This window comes from Dermacentor andersoni, chromosome 11 (genome assembly GCF_023375885.2).
Source record: "Dermacentor andersoni chromosome 11, qqDerAnde1_hic_scaffold, whole genome shotgun sequence".
NCBI classification, from domain to species: Eukaryota; Metazoa; Arthropoda; class Arachnida; order Ixodida; family Ixodidae; genus Dermacentor; species Dermacentor andersoni.
Window position 1 is genome coordinate 28,506,213 of NC_092824.1, and position 16,104 is coordinate 28,522,316.

At 50.4% G+C, this 16,104-nt stretch overlaps 1 long non-coding RNA gene across 1 annotated transcript in view; it reads right to left on the reverse strand.

Moving 5' to 3' along the window:
- The window catches only part of LOC129387588 (uncharacterized), a 37,103-nt gene extending 22,524 nt beyond the window's left edge, over positions 1–14,579 (reverse strand). Inside the window, exon 1 of the long non-coding RNA XR_008614729.1 lies at positions 14,497–14,579. This is a non-coding gene — a long non-coding RNA (uncharacterized lncRNA). The remainder of the gene's footprint in view (positions 1–14,496) is intronic.
- Between the last annotated feature and the right edge of the window lie 1,525 nt (positions 14,580–16,104).

Here is a 16,104-nt window from a genome sequence, read left to right on the forward strand (position 1 = left end):
TTCAGAGTTTAAGCCGGTGCCTAAGGCGTATACATTAAGCCAGATAGAATTTTCCAATGTTAGGATTCCGACAAATAATATGGAGGCCAGCAGGGCTAACCAGACAAGATCTGCCCCCTAAAGACCAACTCCCACTAGACGGCATTTCAAGATACTGGTGTTGTTTGTCCCATTTGCTCTTGCGTAAATTGGCTGGTAACTGTGCCCTTGTTTGAACAATGGGCGCTTATATGCGTCCCTCTTTTAGTAAAGCTATAATTTCTCTGCCGAATGTATCAGGTGAAACCGTATTCGCTCGTTAATTTACATTGCTACACGCGTGTGATATTTGAGTGTTTGAGCGATGCGCGTGGGCATCATCAGTCGAGAAAAGAGGACGAAGAACGAACTTGGCTCGCACTGTGAATCTAACAGGTCAGCGCTGCAACCGCTCTTGTAAATATTACCCGTAAATAGTTGCTCGTCTTACTGACTCGTCCTTCGCGCACAATCTTGTTTTCCGCCATGGCTGCCGGTGACGACACCTCGTCTCCTTCTACTCTGCGACTCCGACAACAACGTACGTTACGGTTACCAATCCCGCGGTTCTGGCATATTCTCCGGCCAAGATAATGTCGACGTTGAGGACTGGCTCTACCTGTATGAGCGTGTTAGCCAAAACAGCCGCTGGGACCCTGCCATTATGCTAGCCAATGTCCTATTCTACTTGAGCGGCACACCTAGTGTCTGGTTCCGGACACACGAGGACGAGATTTCTAGCTGGGATGCTTTCAAGGAGAAGCTCGACGACCTCTTTGGAAATCCCACTGTTCGGCAGCTGGCTGCTGTAAAAGAGCTTTCTACCGGAGCTCAGTCCACTGAATCGTATGTCTCGTACATACTACACGTGCTCGCTCTTTGCCGTGAAGTCGACTAGAAAATGGCCGAGGTCGACAAAGTCGGCCGCGTAATTAAAGGGATCGCGGACGATATCTTCAGCTTGTTGGTCTTCAACAAAATGTCCACCATCGACGTCATTGTCAAGGAGTGCCGCCAGTTCGAGCTTGCCAAAGCCGCTGCGTCATTCCACAGTTCTTTCGGCTCCCCAACACGGCTGCGACGTCGTCTTACGTTGACTTTACCGCTTCACCACCTTTTAATGAGCACGTCATTCGTATATTTCGCCGCGAACTCGAGGCTACAAGTCCTGCGTCGTTCCATTCACGCAGACTTGAACCCACCATCGATCAACCAGCCCCGCGATCTCCCTCATTCAGGCCGTTGCACGGCAAGAATTTTCAAACCTAGGTTGTCCTGCTGCCTGCTCCGTCTCCCGCCTAGACGCCCTACCGGTGCCGGCTCCTCCGGCTCACAACGATCTGAAGTGCCTTCCTAGATGCAACCCTGCCGAGTGGAGAACTCCGGATGACAAGCACATTTGCTTCCGTTGCCACCGCATTGGCCACGTCGCTCGCCACTGCCGCACCTCCTCGACGTCGCCGCATTCGAGCTCCTTGTCCCCATCTACTCGCCCATGTGCCGACCCGCGCCATTACTCGCCTCGCCGTACGCCTCCTACCTTTGACGTATCCGTCGATGTCAGTCGTCCTGCTCGCTCACCGTCACCTCAGCGCCGTCGGTCCCCGTCGCCCCAGCCACGCCGCTATTCGTCGTCGATCAATTATGAACCTTCCCGGTCAGAAGACTATTCCATGCAGCTTGTGGGGTAGTGCTGCTTTATCTTCCTCGTGTAAAATCCTCCACTGACGCTCCCAACCTCCTCGCTGACCTATTATGGACCATCGTGGGCGGAAAATTAGGCCATGCAGCTCTTGGAGGTAGTGCTGCATCTCGTTCGTCCTGTCCAAATCCTCCGTTGACGCTCCTCACCAACAAGAACTTAAGTAGACATAGAATAGTTGTTCCGTTGACGGCATTAATTGATACTGGAGCCCAAGTGTCCATCATGAGCGCTAACCAATGTCGTCGTCTCAAAAAAGTTCGTAGGTCTGCCATCACTAAAGCTGTACGCGTCGCCAATGGCGCCCCTGTTTCCGTTAGGGGTTTGTGGACTGCTCGCATAGGAATTTCTGGCCGCCAAGTTTCAGTCGTGTTTACCGCAATGACCAGTTCCCCTCATGACCTCATCTTCGGGCTTCACTTTCTGACGACGTATTCTGTCATCATCGACTATTCCGCAGGCACGCTATGGCTAGAGATTCCTATTCTTTCAGACGTTCGCCCCGAACAACCGATCACCCTCTGCACCACTGCGTTTGTTCGCTTACATCTAGAAATGCCCTAACCTTCGTCGAATTGGCCTCAATGCCAACAGTGCCTGATGGCGACTACGTCGTCGCAACTATTCGTGATGTCCTCCTAAGCGCACGATATCTCTGGGCCACACTCCGTCGTAAACCTTGCCGCTAATCGCATGTTTCTCCCCATTATCAATTTTGAATTGACGAAGCAAGTGTAACCTGAAGGTATAGCGGTGGCCGCGCTCCGGTCAGTAACAGACGACCACGTCACTGCTTTTCAAGCGGACGCGTCTCCACATCCTCCTGATTACCCGCAGGACGCCTTGAACCTCGACGGCCCATTACGTCCCATGGCCGCTCCGGACCTTGGACCTGACCAAGCAGCGGCCCTATATCGCCTTTTGCTTTCCTACTGCGGCATATTTAACACTGACAATCAACCACTTGGTCAGACGTCCCTTGTTAAGCATCGGATAAACAGTGGTGATGCAGTGCCCATTCACCACCGACCATATCGCGCGTCCACGGCAGAGCGGCAAGTTATTCAGCAGGAAGTAAACAGGATGCTCACCAGATGCTCACCTGTTGAGCCCTCGTCGAGTCCTTGGGCGTCACCGGTCGCGCTCGTCAAAAAGAAAGATGGCTCGTGGCATTTCTGCGTTGGTTACAGCCACCTAAACCGAAAAACTAAAAAGGATGTTCACCCTTTAACACGAATCGACGGCGCTCTTAATTGTCTTCACGGTCCCAAATACTTTTCGCAAATCGACCTTCGATCTGGTTATTGTCAGATTTCCGTCGATGCGCAAGACCAAGAAAAGACGGCTTTCGTCACTCCAGATGGCCTCTACCAATTCAAGGTTATGCCGTTTGGTTTTTGCAGAGCCCATGCCACGTTCGAAGGGATGATCGAATCTGCTTTAAGGTTTCATATGGTCAACTTGCCTTTGTTGCCTCGACGACGTGCTTTTATTTTCTGCTAGATTTGAGACGCAGCTTGTGCGCGTCGGAGCTATCTTTGACGTCTTCCGCAAGCCTGGCCTCCAATTAAACTCATCGAAGGGCCCGGCCTAGAGAAGGTTCGAGCAGTAATGGCTTTTCCTGTACTTCAGTCTTTCAATGACGTGCAGAGTTTGTGGGGCTCTGTTTTTATTTCCGACGATTCGTGAAAGATTTCGTAGCAGTCGCTCAACCATTCACTCAACTTCTGAAGAAAGACGTGCTTTTCACGTGGGGTTTCCCTCACGCTGCCGCATTTTTACGCCTTATCACGATTCTCACCAATCCGCCGGTCTTGGCCCACTTTGACCCGTCCGCGCCAACAGAGGTCCGAAGTGGTGCCAATGGTTATGAGATCGGCGCCGTCATACCGCAACGCCAACATGGACACGACCACGTCATAGCCTATGCTAGCCGACTGCTGACAACTGCAGCGCACAACTATTCGATTACCGAGCGCGAATGTCTTGCTCTCGTCTGAGCTGTTTCAATGTAGGATCCTACTGGTCGGTTCGGTCGCTGGGCCCTACGACTACAAGGGTATCACTACACAGCCACTTACAAGTCGGGACGCCAACACCAGGACGTGGATTGCCTCTCTCGCTACCCGGTCGAAGACGCGACCTATACTTCTGATACTGACACCAACGTCTGTGTTCCCTGTTTTTCCACTGCTCCATGTCGCCGACGAGCAGCGCTGTGTGTTGTGTTTGCTTATCATCACTGAACGCCTGGGATCGCCACTTTCCAACAGCTCCCTTTGCTCATTCACACTTAAAGATGGCGCACTCTACCGCCGCAATGTTCACCCCGACGGCCCTGCATTACTCCTTGTGTTCCCTAAACACATTCGCTCGGCTGTTCTCCACGAACTTCACGACCTCCTCACTGCCAGTAACCTACGTGTGTCACGCACCTATGACCGGATCCGCCGTTGCTTCTTTTGCCCAGGGCTTGCTCGCTCCGTTCGAAGATAAGTAGCTGCGAGTCAGAGATCGCGCACATCCTGCAGTCCTGTGCCACGAGGCACAAGCTATCCACGTCATACCAACAGCAAACAAATGGCCTCACGGAGGGTCTCAATCGCACTCCCACAGAAATGCTCGCGAAGTATCTCTTCAGAGCGCACTGACTGGAACCTCGCTTTACCGTTTGTCAAATTTACTGATAATTCCTTGCACCACGACACCGCCGGTTATTCCCCATTTTTCCTTCTGTTAGGCCGAGAACCAGCACCGCTCCTCGACACAAACCTCCCTGTTCACGTGGTACTTAATAGTAAATATGCACATGATACCATCGCCCGCTGTGCCCACGCAAGGGAAATTGCCCGTGACCGCCTTATGAAATCACAAGATTGTTAAAGGCGTTTGTATGACAGGCGACACCGAGACCTGCACTTCCCGCCTGGTTCTTTGGTGCTTCTATGGTCTCTGTCACGTCAGGTCGCCCTCTCAGCAAAACAGCTGTCTCTTTAGACAGGCCCGTAAGTGGCCCATATTGTGCCGTGACGCCCGTCATCTACAAGATCGCCCCTGACGCCCGATCTGCTTCCCAGTCCACTGATATCGTGCACAATACACGACTGAAGCAGTATCACCCTCCCAGTGATGACATTTAGTCGCTCTGGGACGTCGCTTCTGCCGCCAGGGGATTATTTCTAAAATTGTGGGGTTTTACGTGCCAAAACCACTTTCTGATTATGAGGCACGCCGTAGTAGAGGACTCCGGAAATTTTGACCACCTGGGGCTCTTTAACGTGCATCTAAATCTAAGTACACGGGTGTTTTCGCATTTCAACCCCACCGTAATGCGGCCGCCGTGGCCGGGATTCGATCCCGCGACCTCGTGCTCAGCAGCCCAACACCATAGCCACTGAGCGACCACGGCGGGTGCCAGGGCATTATGCTACACGCGTGTGATATTTGATTGTTTGAACGAGGCGCGTGGGCGTCATCACTCGAGAAAGGAGGAGCAAGAAGAAACAGGGCTCGCGCTGTGAATATAACCGGTCCGCGCTGCAACTGCTGTTGTAGATATAACCTGTATATAGTTGCTAGTTTTACTGACTCGTCCTTCGCGTAACGATATAATTCCCGCAGATCAAAAGTGGGTTTTAAGCAGCAAAGCTTGGTTTCCTATCTAGATAATGTATTTTGCCGGCCCACAACATGGGAAATCGCGCAGTAAAATTGCTAGCATTGTTCAGACAAGCCTAGAATTATTTCATGCCAAGCGCGAACAAGAAAAAACTTGGTCGACACCAGCATTTTCGTTGTATATTCCGATTTTCCCTGTCGCATAAAACTGCGGCTCTAGCATCGACTGGCATCATGTGAGACAGGCAATGCCTTTTGACGTGATTCCATTTTTTATGATGTGACCTCACGTATTGACGTGACACGATGTAGTTTGAGAGCAAGACTAATAAGCAGAGCCACTACGAACACTATCTGAAAAACACGTGAGAATGGGCCAATATCGCTAAGGTCATTGTGATCTCCAGCGAGCTAGTTTAAGCGGATGGATTGTCTCATGTAAAGGGATCACGTCCGGTTTCGTCTCGCGGCTGCGTATGAATTGCTGGAGATAACCCCGCTTCCTCCTGTAGCCCCGGCAGTTCCACTGCCAGATTGTGTATTGTTGTTTCCCAGTGTTAGTGTGCTTCGTGGCGTGTGTAACCATGGTGATGCCTGCGTTTAATTTAACCCGTAACCATCGAGGCGACTTGGCTACTGCTGCGGTTGCAGCTGCGGTTGCGCCTCTACGACTGTGAGCGTGTTTTGCTGCTGCTGATTGTGTTGTTGCTGTCTAGCGTACGGCTTGCTCATTGTTCTGATTAGTCTGCCTGCAGCTGGCGACAGCCTCGCTTCTATGTCGTCTATTCGCGCCAAGTGCGCGGCGAGCATTTGTGTTATTTCTTCAGAGAGCTTAGCTAGCGTGTTATTGAACATTTCGTTCATATGAACCGTCTGTTTTGTAAAACGTTCCTCGAGGCTCTTCTCGATGTTGTCTACACGTTTCTGTAGTTTCTCATAGCGGCCGCATCCCTGTTTGCTGTCAGGTCTTGCGGGATCTAGTGTGATCCTATTCGCGGTAACTGGACGATCATCACGTTCATCCGCCGTCTCCCTCGAGCTGCCCTTGTTGTCCGTGTCCATCCCGGCCGGCTCAGGCCGTGATGGAGCCGGTGATCAAGGCGTCGAGGACGGCGGCATCGCCGTTTGACTTTGCGATGGTTGCTGCGGTTGCGGAGCCTCGCCTTTCAATTTGATATTTTCCTCTCTAAGGAGCGGATTTTCTCGTTTAGGCTCGGCAATTATCGATTCTAATGGTTCTAAACGTTGTTTTACGACTCACTCTATCGCTCGCTCGAGCTCGTTCCCATCGCCGCCGCCGACGGTGGGCCCGCCAGAGCCGCCCAACGAAGCGCCTCCGTCGCCGGGAAAAGCGGCGACAGCCGCCCAGCTCACCTCTTGCCCAGTGCTCCTGTGATCTTGTTGCTGCCACGGCTGCTGCTGCTGACTTTGTTGGTTGATGTGGCCCACAGCTGCGGTGCCCGGACCGCCACCACCGCGCGTCATCGACGTGCTCCTCGGCCTCTGTGCTCGGTGGCGAGAGCGAAATCGGGATCGGGATTTTCCCGCACCGCCCTTCCCGTCGCGGCCAGTCAAGCGTCCTCTTCGGTTGTTGGTGACTGAATGACGGTCTATCTCTGGAAAATTGAGGTAGTAGCTGGCGTTGCCATTACAGTCGCTGCTGCTGTTGTAACCGCGGCCGTGCGCTGTGGCTGGTTCTTCCTCTTCTTGTCTTTTTCGCTCTAGTTGGCGACGCTTGACTATGTATGGGGTCTTGTATCTCGCCTTGCACCTGCGGTCTCCCGTGAAGTGTCCCTTGCCGCCGAGTCGACACCGCTGCTCGCATCGATGGTCAGGCGACAGATTGTTGCATCCGCATCCACGGCAAATCTTTTCGTTGGGATTGGGGCACACGTCGGCGCGGTGTCCCAGCCTTCCGCACTCGTACCACACGTCAATCTGCTTCCTGTAGAAGGAGCACCTGAAGAGCATAGGTCCGTAATATACGTATCTCGGTACGTGGAATCCGTCGAACCAAACGATTACGTTGTCCGTGTTGCTCATGCGTTTCGCGTGCAGCACTCCGGGGTTGCGCTGCGTCACTAGATTGGCGATGATGTCTGCCGGGCCCTCGCTCTTGGAAATGTTCCTAATCAGGCCCTTGGAAGTGTTCTCCGGGCCGGCTTGATAGGTATTCGCCTCAAACTCTCGGTCTCCGATGCAAAGTTTGCTAATGGCTCCGTAGCGTTTGGCTCTGTCTTCAGACGGCGTGCTGAGCACCACCACTTTCTGTTTAACGCTGAGGCAGATGCTATCTTCCCCTGCCGCTTCTCTACCTACACCCGCCGCGTTACGTAGGCAGCAGTAAATGCGATCCGTCCCGTATTCGCGCACGTTGAAACCGCCTCGGGGGCGCACGACGATTTTGTAATCGTACTGCGCTGTGGTGACTCCCGTGGTCGACCTGGCTACCGTCCGTCGCTGCATGTGCACATGGTGGTTATGCGCTGACTTGGTCGCACCGTCGGCCTGTTTCTTCCTCTTGACCTCGCACCACCCCGCTCCCTCGCCGAAATCTTCCGGCCTAACGTCTGTTCCTTCTACCTGTACAACTTCCATTTACCGTCAGGAAAGGCCTGGCACAATGCCGTCGGAGACTCCGAGCACTAATGACGTCCGGTGACACGGTAGGCTTGGCACGCCCCGCCGCCGCGGCGGCCTTGCAATAGTGGCCTACGTGGACATAGGCTTAGCTTGCCCCCCCTGCGTGGCGGGACAAAAGGCGCTGCTTATCGGCCAGATGGGCCCACCTGGCGAAACGTGGTGTCGGGGGGGTCCTGACGAGTCCTCCGTTCGCTGGTAAGAAGAATTACCACGAGAAGCTCGATAATCCGCCAAAAACATAGGAAAATAGAGGAGCCGACACGAAGCACGCGTGCACTCCGGGGTCTTCTTCTTCTTCCTCTCCAATGAATTAAGAAACATAAAAATTTCAGTTGGAGAGAATTGATGCAGAAAAGTACAGAGCGGCGGTTATTCGTGCACGGGCCGAGAAGCTGTGGGTCGGTAAAACGGCCAGAATACGTGCGTTATAGGACAAAACATAATACGCTTGCAATAAGGAAATGCGGCAAATAAGAAGTGGGAATGACGTTTCAGAGGACCGCAATGTAATCAAATGTGTCGTCGCTGATCATTTCAAAGAATTGCTCGGACTAGCGCGCACCATTATAGGGGGCTTTAAAGCGGAATTTCTGTCGTTAGTGCCAAAGCTGGATGACGCAGAAAGAACGCGTCTGCTACAGCCACTATCCATAAAAAATAGAGGATGCAATAGATGCACTACCTGTTGGCAAGGCACCCGGCCATGACGGCGTAGGAGTAGCATTTTATAAAACATTCAAAACAAATATAGCCCAGATTCTACTCAATGTTATCGACGAATCGTATCAGCAAAAACCAATATAACTGTCCTTCACAACTTCGCATATCGTTCTCATCGGAAAAACTGAGGCACCTGAAAAACGTCAGTTGGTGAGGTCTTATCGACCACTCAGCCATGAGTTCGATGCTTCAAAGCGGAAAAGAAACGCCTCTGGTGAATGCGTTGTTGCCTTAAAAAGTTCCGTAGAAGGTACACTGCGGTGTATATCGGTAATTATAAAAATGTAAACTACAGAAGTGGCAGAAAACGCGTAGTGAAGTACGTTTCCGCTACATTTCTTCTGCGCTTGACGCGCACCCAGAGCTATCTTGCGGCAAACACAGAAGACCCCCTCCTCGCAATGTACGGCACTGCCCCGACAGTTGGCGCGCCACTCGCCCGCGCCCGTGGCTCCTCTTTCCGCTCACAGCGCGATTCCTAGGTGCAGCTTCCGATGTGGGACACCTCTGATGTGATCGCTTCGCCGTAGCGCGTCTGGTGGGAAAGCGTCCCCTGCGACGTGTGTCGTGCTGCTGGCGAGGAGTCATGCGTCTGCGTGGTGCTCCCAAGCGACATAGAGGACGACACCATGGAGGTGTCAGCCCCATGATCGCGTCCGCCTTCATGGCGCGTCGCGGCCCGGCTGTCCGTGCCGATAACGACGTTTGGCTCGCGTAGATCGTTTCTCCCTCCGAGCCACCGAGTTCTTTGGTTCGTTCCGCTTGCTCAGGCGCGCGTTTCGTCTTTGTGTGATTCAAGAGCATGCCGAGCGAATGAGTGGGCGGTGCGAACCGGGTGCGATAACGCTATCGCATTCCACTCTTGAAGGCCAAGCTTAAGCGTCCTCCAATTTTGGATTCTATGCTGACGTAAAAGCGCCATACGTATTAACATCATTCGAAGCGCCATTTATAGTGTGCTCGAAAATATTTTATTAAGGCTTCGTAGTTTGAAGATGAGAGCCTGTATGATAAAATGCAGTATATCTAACAACATGTGCGCAATATGAAAGACGGCGTCAGCGGAGAGAGCACGAGGAGGAAAGAGGAGGAGGTAGGTGTAGTGACTTTGAAGATAGAAAAGAGAAAAAGAAGAGACAAATACAGCACCGCAACTGCCTCTCAGTGGAGGACACCTCAACAGCGCTGCACAGGGAAGTGGTGTGTGGAGAATAAGATGTTGAAGAAAGACACCGGAAGAAGGTGGCAGGTTATAAAAAAAAATAAAGAGAAGCGCATGTGGGGCTAAACACGCGCCTAGTTGTGGCGATGTAGAGCCTCCTATGCGGCGACAGCCGCAACACACATTTTGCGAGCAGTGCCGTCGATGTTGGGGGAATGCTCCATCCGGGTACGGAGTGCAGCAGCGAGAGCGGCGATGAGTGCTACGTTATGGGTCGCTGCTCGGAACAGTTGCAGGTCCATGTGGAGGCAATGGCACAGTTCTTTCGGCGCTGTCGACACGCAGGGTGTCGCTGTAGCACAGGCTAGGTTGAGCGCTGACAGACGAGCGGGTAGCGGCTGTTTGCGTCTTAGGAAGCTTGGGCGTTGCGGCGCGGGCTCTGACCAGCTGCTCGAACGCCTTCCTGCGCGTAAGGGGCCTCTGGGAGGACGGCAGCAGCACGGCCGCCTTTCTCTCGAGCTGTCAATCGGGAAAGCGCGTGTCAGTCGACGCATGGCGGCCGCTGCACTTCACGCAACGTGGTCGCTGCGTGGTGCAATCTCTAATTGCGTGCGCCCACCGCAGCGGAGGCTGTGGGCGTCGCGCGAGCAGATAGGACCGGCGTGGCCAAACACGTCGCAGTGGTCGTATTGAAGTGGCCGGGGCAGTCCAGCGCGAACGGGGCGTCGTTGTTGGAAAGGCAACACGCTGGTATGGACAACGCTGCCGGCGAAGGTAACGTTCACGTTAGCACCACTACGCGAGCAAGACAGTACAGCCACGGGAGCTTCTATGTTGTTCCTCACTGTGTGGGCATCAAATAATGCGTCAACGCCATAGATGATGCCCACAGAGGAGTTGTTGCCTAGGGCTTTTGCCCGCACTGGAACGTTGGTGATAACGCACATTCTCAGGAGAGGCGTCATGTCAGTTTCTCGCGCAATATTCGCAGTTACTACATTGCCGTGGAAATTGACGTGAACGTGTCTAACGTCTTGAATGTCGGAGAGCAGGCCGGCGATGACGTCTTTCGAGAGAGCGAGGAATGTGGCTTTACGACCGATGGGGCGGTAAAACAGGTTGTCGGCGACATGGTCGGAGGCAGTGCTCTTGTCGGAGGGAGCTTGGGCGAACTCCACGAACTACGGGAAGCTTTCTTTTCTCCGGCGGTCTTCAGCTGCACTGTAGCGCCAGCCGTCAGCTCTGTGATGTCATTGCCACGGACCTTAGAGGAAGTGCGGTGCCCAGGACAAGGGTCTGCGTCTGCGGCTTGGCTGAGTGCTGTCAGGACAGCGGATGCGTTTGTACCAGCAGCAGGTGACGAGGTCGACTACGGCTCATTGTCAGATTCGGTGGTAGGGTCCCTAAACTGCTTCCCGGCAATGGGGCTGTAAGCTGTAAGTGCCTGTGCCTTCTGCTGCTGCCCTCAGACCGGGTTTTAAGGCCAGTCAAGTTGCTGCGAGCAACTTTTTCCTTAAATCCCCCCATAAATTGTACGTTTATGGAAATAAAGGCATTTGTATTGTATTTGTATTTGTATTGTATACCCAAGCACGAGCGCGTGAGGAAGGCGACCTCTCTCGAACTCGACCTGGTGGGCGAGGCAGAGCAGCAACAGAAGCATGAGGAGGTAAGCGGAGGTAAGCGGAGGAGAACGTGGCAAAATGGTGAGGAGGAAAGCACAGTGCCGCACGAGATGTTTTCCAAGGCAGCGGTCACGCATGTGGCGTGCGCGTCCACCCGATACCGTAATACAAACAAAGCGCTGGCGTCGGCTTCGGAACTACTGCGCATGCGCTACCTCTCCAGTGCCGCCGCCAGTAGAAAATGTCCGACGTGGGAGCCACACGTTGCCGCGCTCACTTTCATTCTGAAGAATGAGCAACAATGAGATGAACAATGAGATGCTTCGTCTGCCGATTATGCTAAACTAGCCCCCCCTCCCCCCCCAGCAGAGTCACAGTGCTGCCGCCGTGAGAACCGAGTCGTTCAGAGACGAATTCATCGCCACCATCTATCGTGAATTCAAAAAAAGCTAAACAGCTGCACTCAATATTTTCATTGCAGAATATCGTAATCGTCGGTGATTTTTTTTTCTTCGTTTCAGCATGGTTTTCTAAAAGACTATTTCCAATACTTGGAAAATGTTAGACAGTGCATATTCCACGGCGCTATTTGAACGAACGTATATTTGAAAAGTTTTCGCAAGTGTGGCGTGCTTGTTTCTAACACGCTATATATGGGCCTGCATTTTACTAGGCCAATAAAATGTAATATATGTTATAAAAAATACGACAGACGCTTCCTCTTCTATAGTGGTTGATGAGCGCAAAGTAATGAGTGCATATGCGCGAGCCCGTCGAGGGTAAGCCTTTGAGGCATCACAAACATGGCAGCACTTGGCTGGCATGGACAAAGATGCTTATATTTATGTGCAAATAAGCCATATATGCAAAAGAGCCATAAATAAGCCAGTAGAAGTCAGTGGTAACTCCATTAGAAAGGACACCAGTAAGATATCCCAGGAGACGAAAGATCTGATGAAGAAACGCCAATGTATGAAAGCCTCTAACCCTACAGCTAGAACATAACGGGCAGGGCTTTCCAAGTAAATCAAGAAACGTAAGACAGCAGACATAAGGAATTATAATATGGATAGAATTTAACATGCTCTCAGGAACGGAGGAAGACTAAAACCAGTGAAGCAGAAGCTAAGAATAGGCAAGAATCAGATGTATCCGTTAAGAGACAAAGCCGGGAATATAATTACTGATATGGATGGGATGGCTCAAGTGGCTGAGGACTTCTATAGAGATTTGTACAGTACCGGTGGCCCCACGACGATAATGGAAGAGAGATTAGTCTAGAGGAAGTTGAAATCCCGCAAGTTACAGCGGAAGAAGTAAAGAAAGCCTTGGGAGCTATGCAAAGGGGGAAGGCAGCTGGGTACGATCAGGTAAAGCAGATTTGTTGAAGGATGGCGGGCAGATTGTTCTAGAAAAACCAGCCACCTTGTATATACCATGCGTCATGACCTAGAGCGTACAGGAAAATTGGATAGAACGCTAACATAACCCTAATCCATAAAAAGGGGACGCCAATGATTTGAAAAATTATAGACCGATCAGCTTACTGTCAGTTGCCTACAAAGTGTGTACTAAGCTAATCGCAAATAGAATCAAGAACACCTTATACTTCTGTCAACCAAAGGACCAGCCAGATTCCGTAAGAGCTACACAACATTAGACCATATTTACACTATCAATCAGGTGATAGAGGAATGTGCAGAATATAACCAACCCTTATATATAGCTTGCATTGATTGAGAGAAAGCGTTTGATTCAGTGCAACCTCAACAGTCCTGTAGGCATTATGGAATCAGGGTGTAGACGAGCCGTATCTAAAAATACTGAAAGATATATAGCGGCTCCACAGCCACGTAGTCCTCCATAAAGAAAGCAACAAAATTCCGATGAAGAAGGGCGTCTGGCAGGGAGATGCCATCTCTCCAATGCTATTCACAGCGTGTTTACAAGAGGTATTCAGAGATCTGGATTGGCAAGAATTGGGGATAAGAGTTAATGGAGAATACCTTAGTAATTTGCGATTCGCTGATGATATTGCCTTCCTTAGTAACTCAGGGGACGAATTGCAAAGCATGCTCACTGACCTGGAGAGGCAAAGCAGAAGGGTGGGTCTTATAATTATACTGCAGAAAACTAAAGTAATCCTCAACAGTCTCGGAAAAGAACAGTTTTCGATGGGTAGTGAGGCACTGGGAGGGGTAAGGGAAATATCTGCTTAGGGCAGGCAGAGTGACCGCGGATTTGGATCATGAGACTGAAACAATCAAAAGATTAAGAATGGGCTGGCGTGCGTTTGGCAGGCATTCTCAGATCAAGAACAGCAGGTTGTCATTATCCCCGAAGAGAAAAGTGTATAATAGTTGTGTCTTACCAGTACTCACGTACGGGGAAGAAACCTGGAGACTTACGAAAAGGGCTCTACTTAAATTCAGGACGACTCAACGAGCTATGGAAAGAAGAATGATGGGTGTAATTTTAAGGGATAAGAAAAGCGCAGATTGGGTGAAGGGACAAACGCGAGTTAATGACATCTTAGTTGAAATCAAGAAAAACAAATGGACATGGGCAAGACATGTAATGAGGAGTGTAGATAGCCGATGGTCATTAAGGGTTACGGACTGGATTCAAAGGGAAGGGAAGCGTAGCAGGGGGCGGAAGAAAGTTGGGTGGGCGGATGAGATTAATAAGTTTTCAGGGACAACACGGCCACAATAAGTACCTGACCGGGGAAATTGGAGAAGTATGGGAGAGGCATTTGTCCTGCAGCGGGCGTAGCCAGGCTGATGATTATGATGATGAAAAAGCCATATTTTGTGCTAATAAGTCAGTTTTCTAAAGAAAAAGTTATTTCCTCCATTTTATCAGTCACTTATATGCAGTTATTTCATGCGCAATCACTATGGCACGAAGTTGTTTAGAGCCGTCTAGATTTCGCCTGTTTAATGCTCGCATCGCAACTTTTGCTGGTGTGTTAATAAAACATAGTCAGCTCAAAAAAGGTTACTCACCACGTAAAAGATAAAGGCCATCAAAATTCCCGTAGCGACGACCCGTATTTTGACCCCAAGTAGAACTTTTTCTAGGAAACCGCGCTTTTCCTGCAATAAAAAGAGAAGAGCACCTGCGTGATTCATGGTCGTTAGTGCAATGCTGTTATGTGCTGTTATAAAGACTTGGCGCGTAACACCGAAGTGAAGCATTATTTTCTGCTCGAGAAACTTCTGTGCCTGTATTCGCCAGTGGTCTGCCTAGCTTTACTTTCAGTATATATATATATATATATATATATATATATATATATATATATATATATATATATATATATATGTATATATATATATATATATATATATATATATATATATATATATATATATATATATATATATATATATATATATATATAACGGGAACAAATGGGTTGACCGAGTGGCTCGATTTTTATTAGTCTTGTCATGGGAAACCCACAAACACTGACACCAATGACAGCATACGGGAAATTACTTGTGCCTAATAAATGAAATAAAGAAAGTATAAATTAATGGAAGTGAAAGTGCATGAAAAAACAACTTGCCGCAGGTGGGGAACGATGCTACAACCTTCGCATTTCGCGTGCGATGCTCTACCAATTGAGCTACCGCGTTTCTGTCTCTCCATCCACTTTCACTTCCATTAATTTATACTTTCTTTATTTAATTTATTAAGCACAAGTAATTTCCCCTATGCTGTCCTTGGTGTCAGTGTTTGTTGACTTCTCATGATAAGACTCTCTCTCTCTCTCTCTCTCTATATATATATATATATATATATATATATATATATATATATATCTGATGACAGGCCTACAGACTTCTGCTGTTGAAGCGTTGGATGCATTTCCTGTCATTGTCGCAGTTCATGTATGGAACTCGCAGCCTTGGCCTAGATTTCGAAATACCCCAGCGCCCGCCTCATAGTACCCGCCGGCCGACACACATAGAAGAAGACACCTTTCCAAGAAATCTGCCGCCACGATCAAAGCGTCTCCGTTCGCCACGCACACGTCTTTCCCGCTCGTCTCTGCCTCGTCGCTCTCCGTATCTTTCTGACTCCCGCTGCTACTCGGCAAGCTAACTGGCGCTGCTCTGATAGGTGAGCCTGCCATGCCGAAACCAAATTCCTCTGCTTACACTGTCTGGCGATCACAACCTTGTCAACTTGGACGTGGACGGTATACCTGTAATTGCACTGATTGACGCAGGAGCAGATATATAGGTTATGAACTCTGACCTCCGAACGCGCCTAAAGAAAGTCCTCGCCCCTTCGCGCTAGCTGTATTCCGCGTAGCCTACAGGGGAACTCCTGCTGTAACTGGGAGTTGTGCCCCCGTTTCACTGCAGCCGGACGCCATACTACATTTTTTTGTTTTATCTCTGGGAGCAGTGCCAACACGAAATCATCTTAGGCATTGATTTTCTCTCTACATATTAAGTCGTTATTGACTGCTCAACGGGTGTTGTCGAACTCGCCCTGCCGCATGCCACTTACCCTCCTGATCGTACGCCGAGTCGACTATGTTCCACCGATTACGTTCTTCTACCTCACTTGGCCGTCTCCTATATATCCGTTTCACTCAA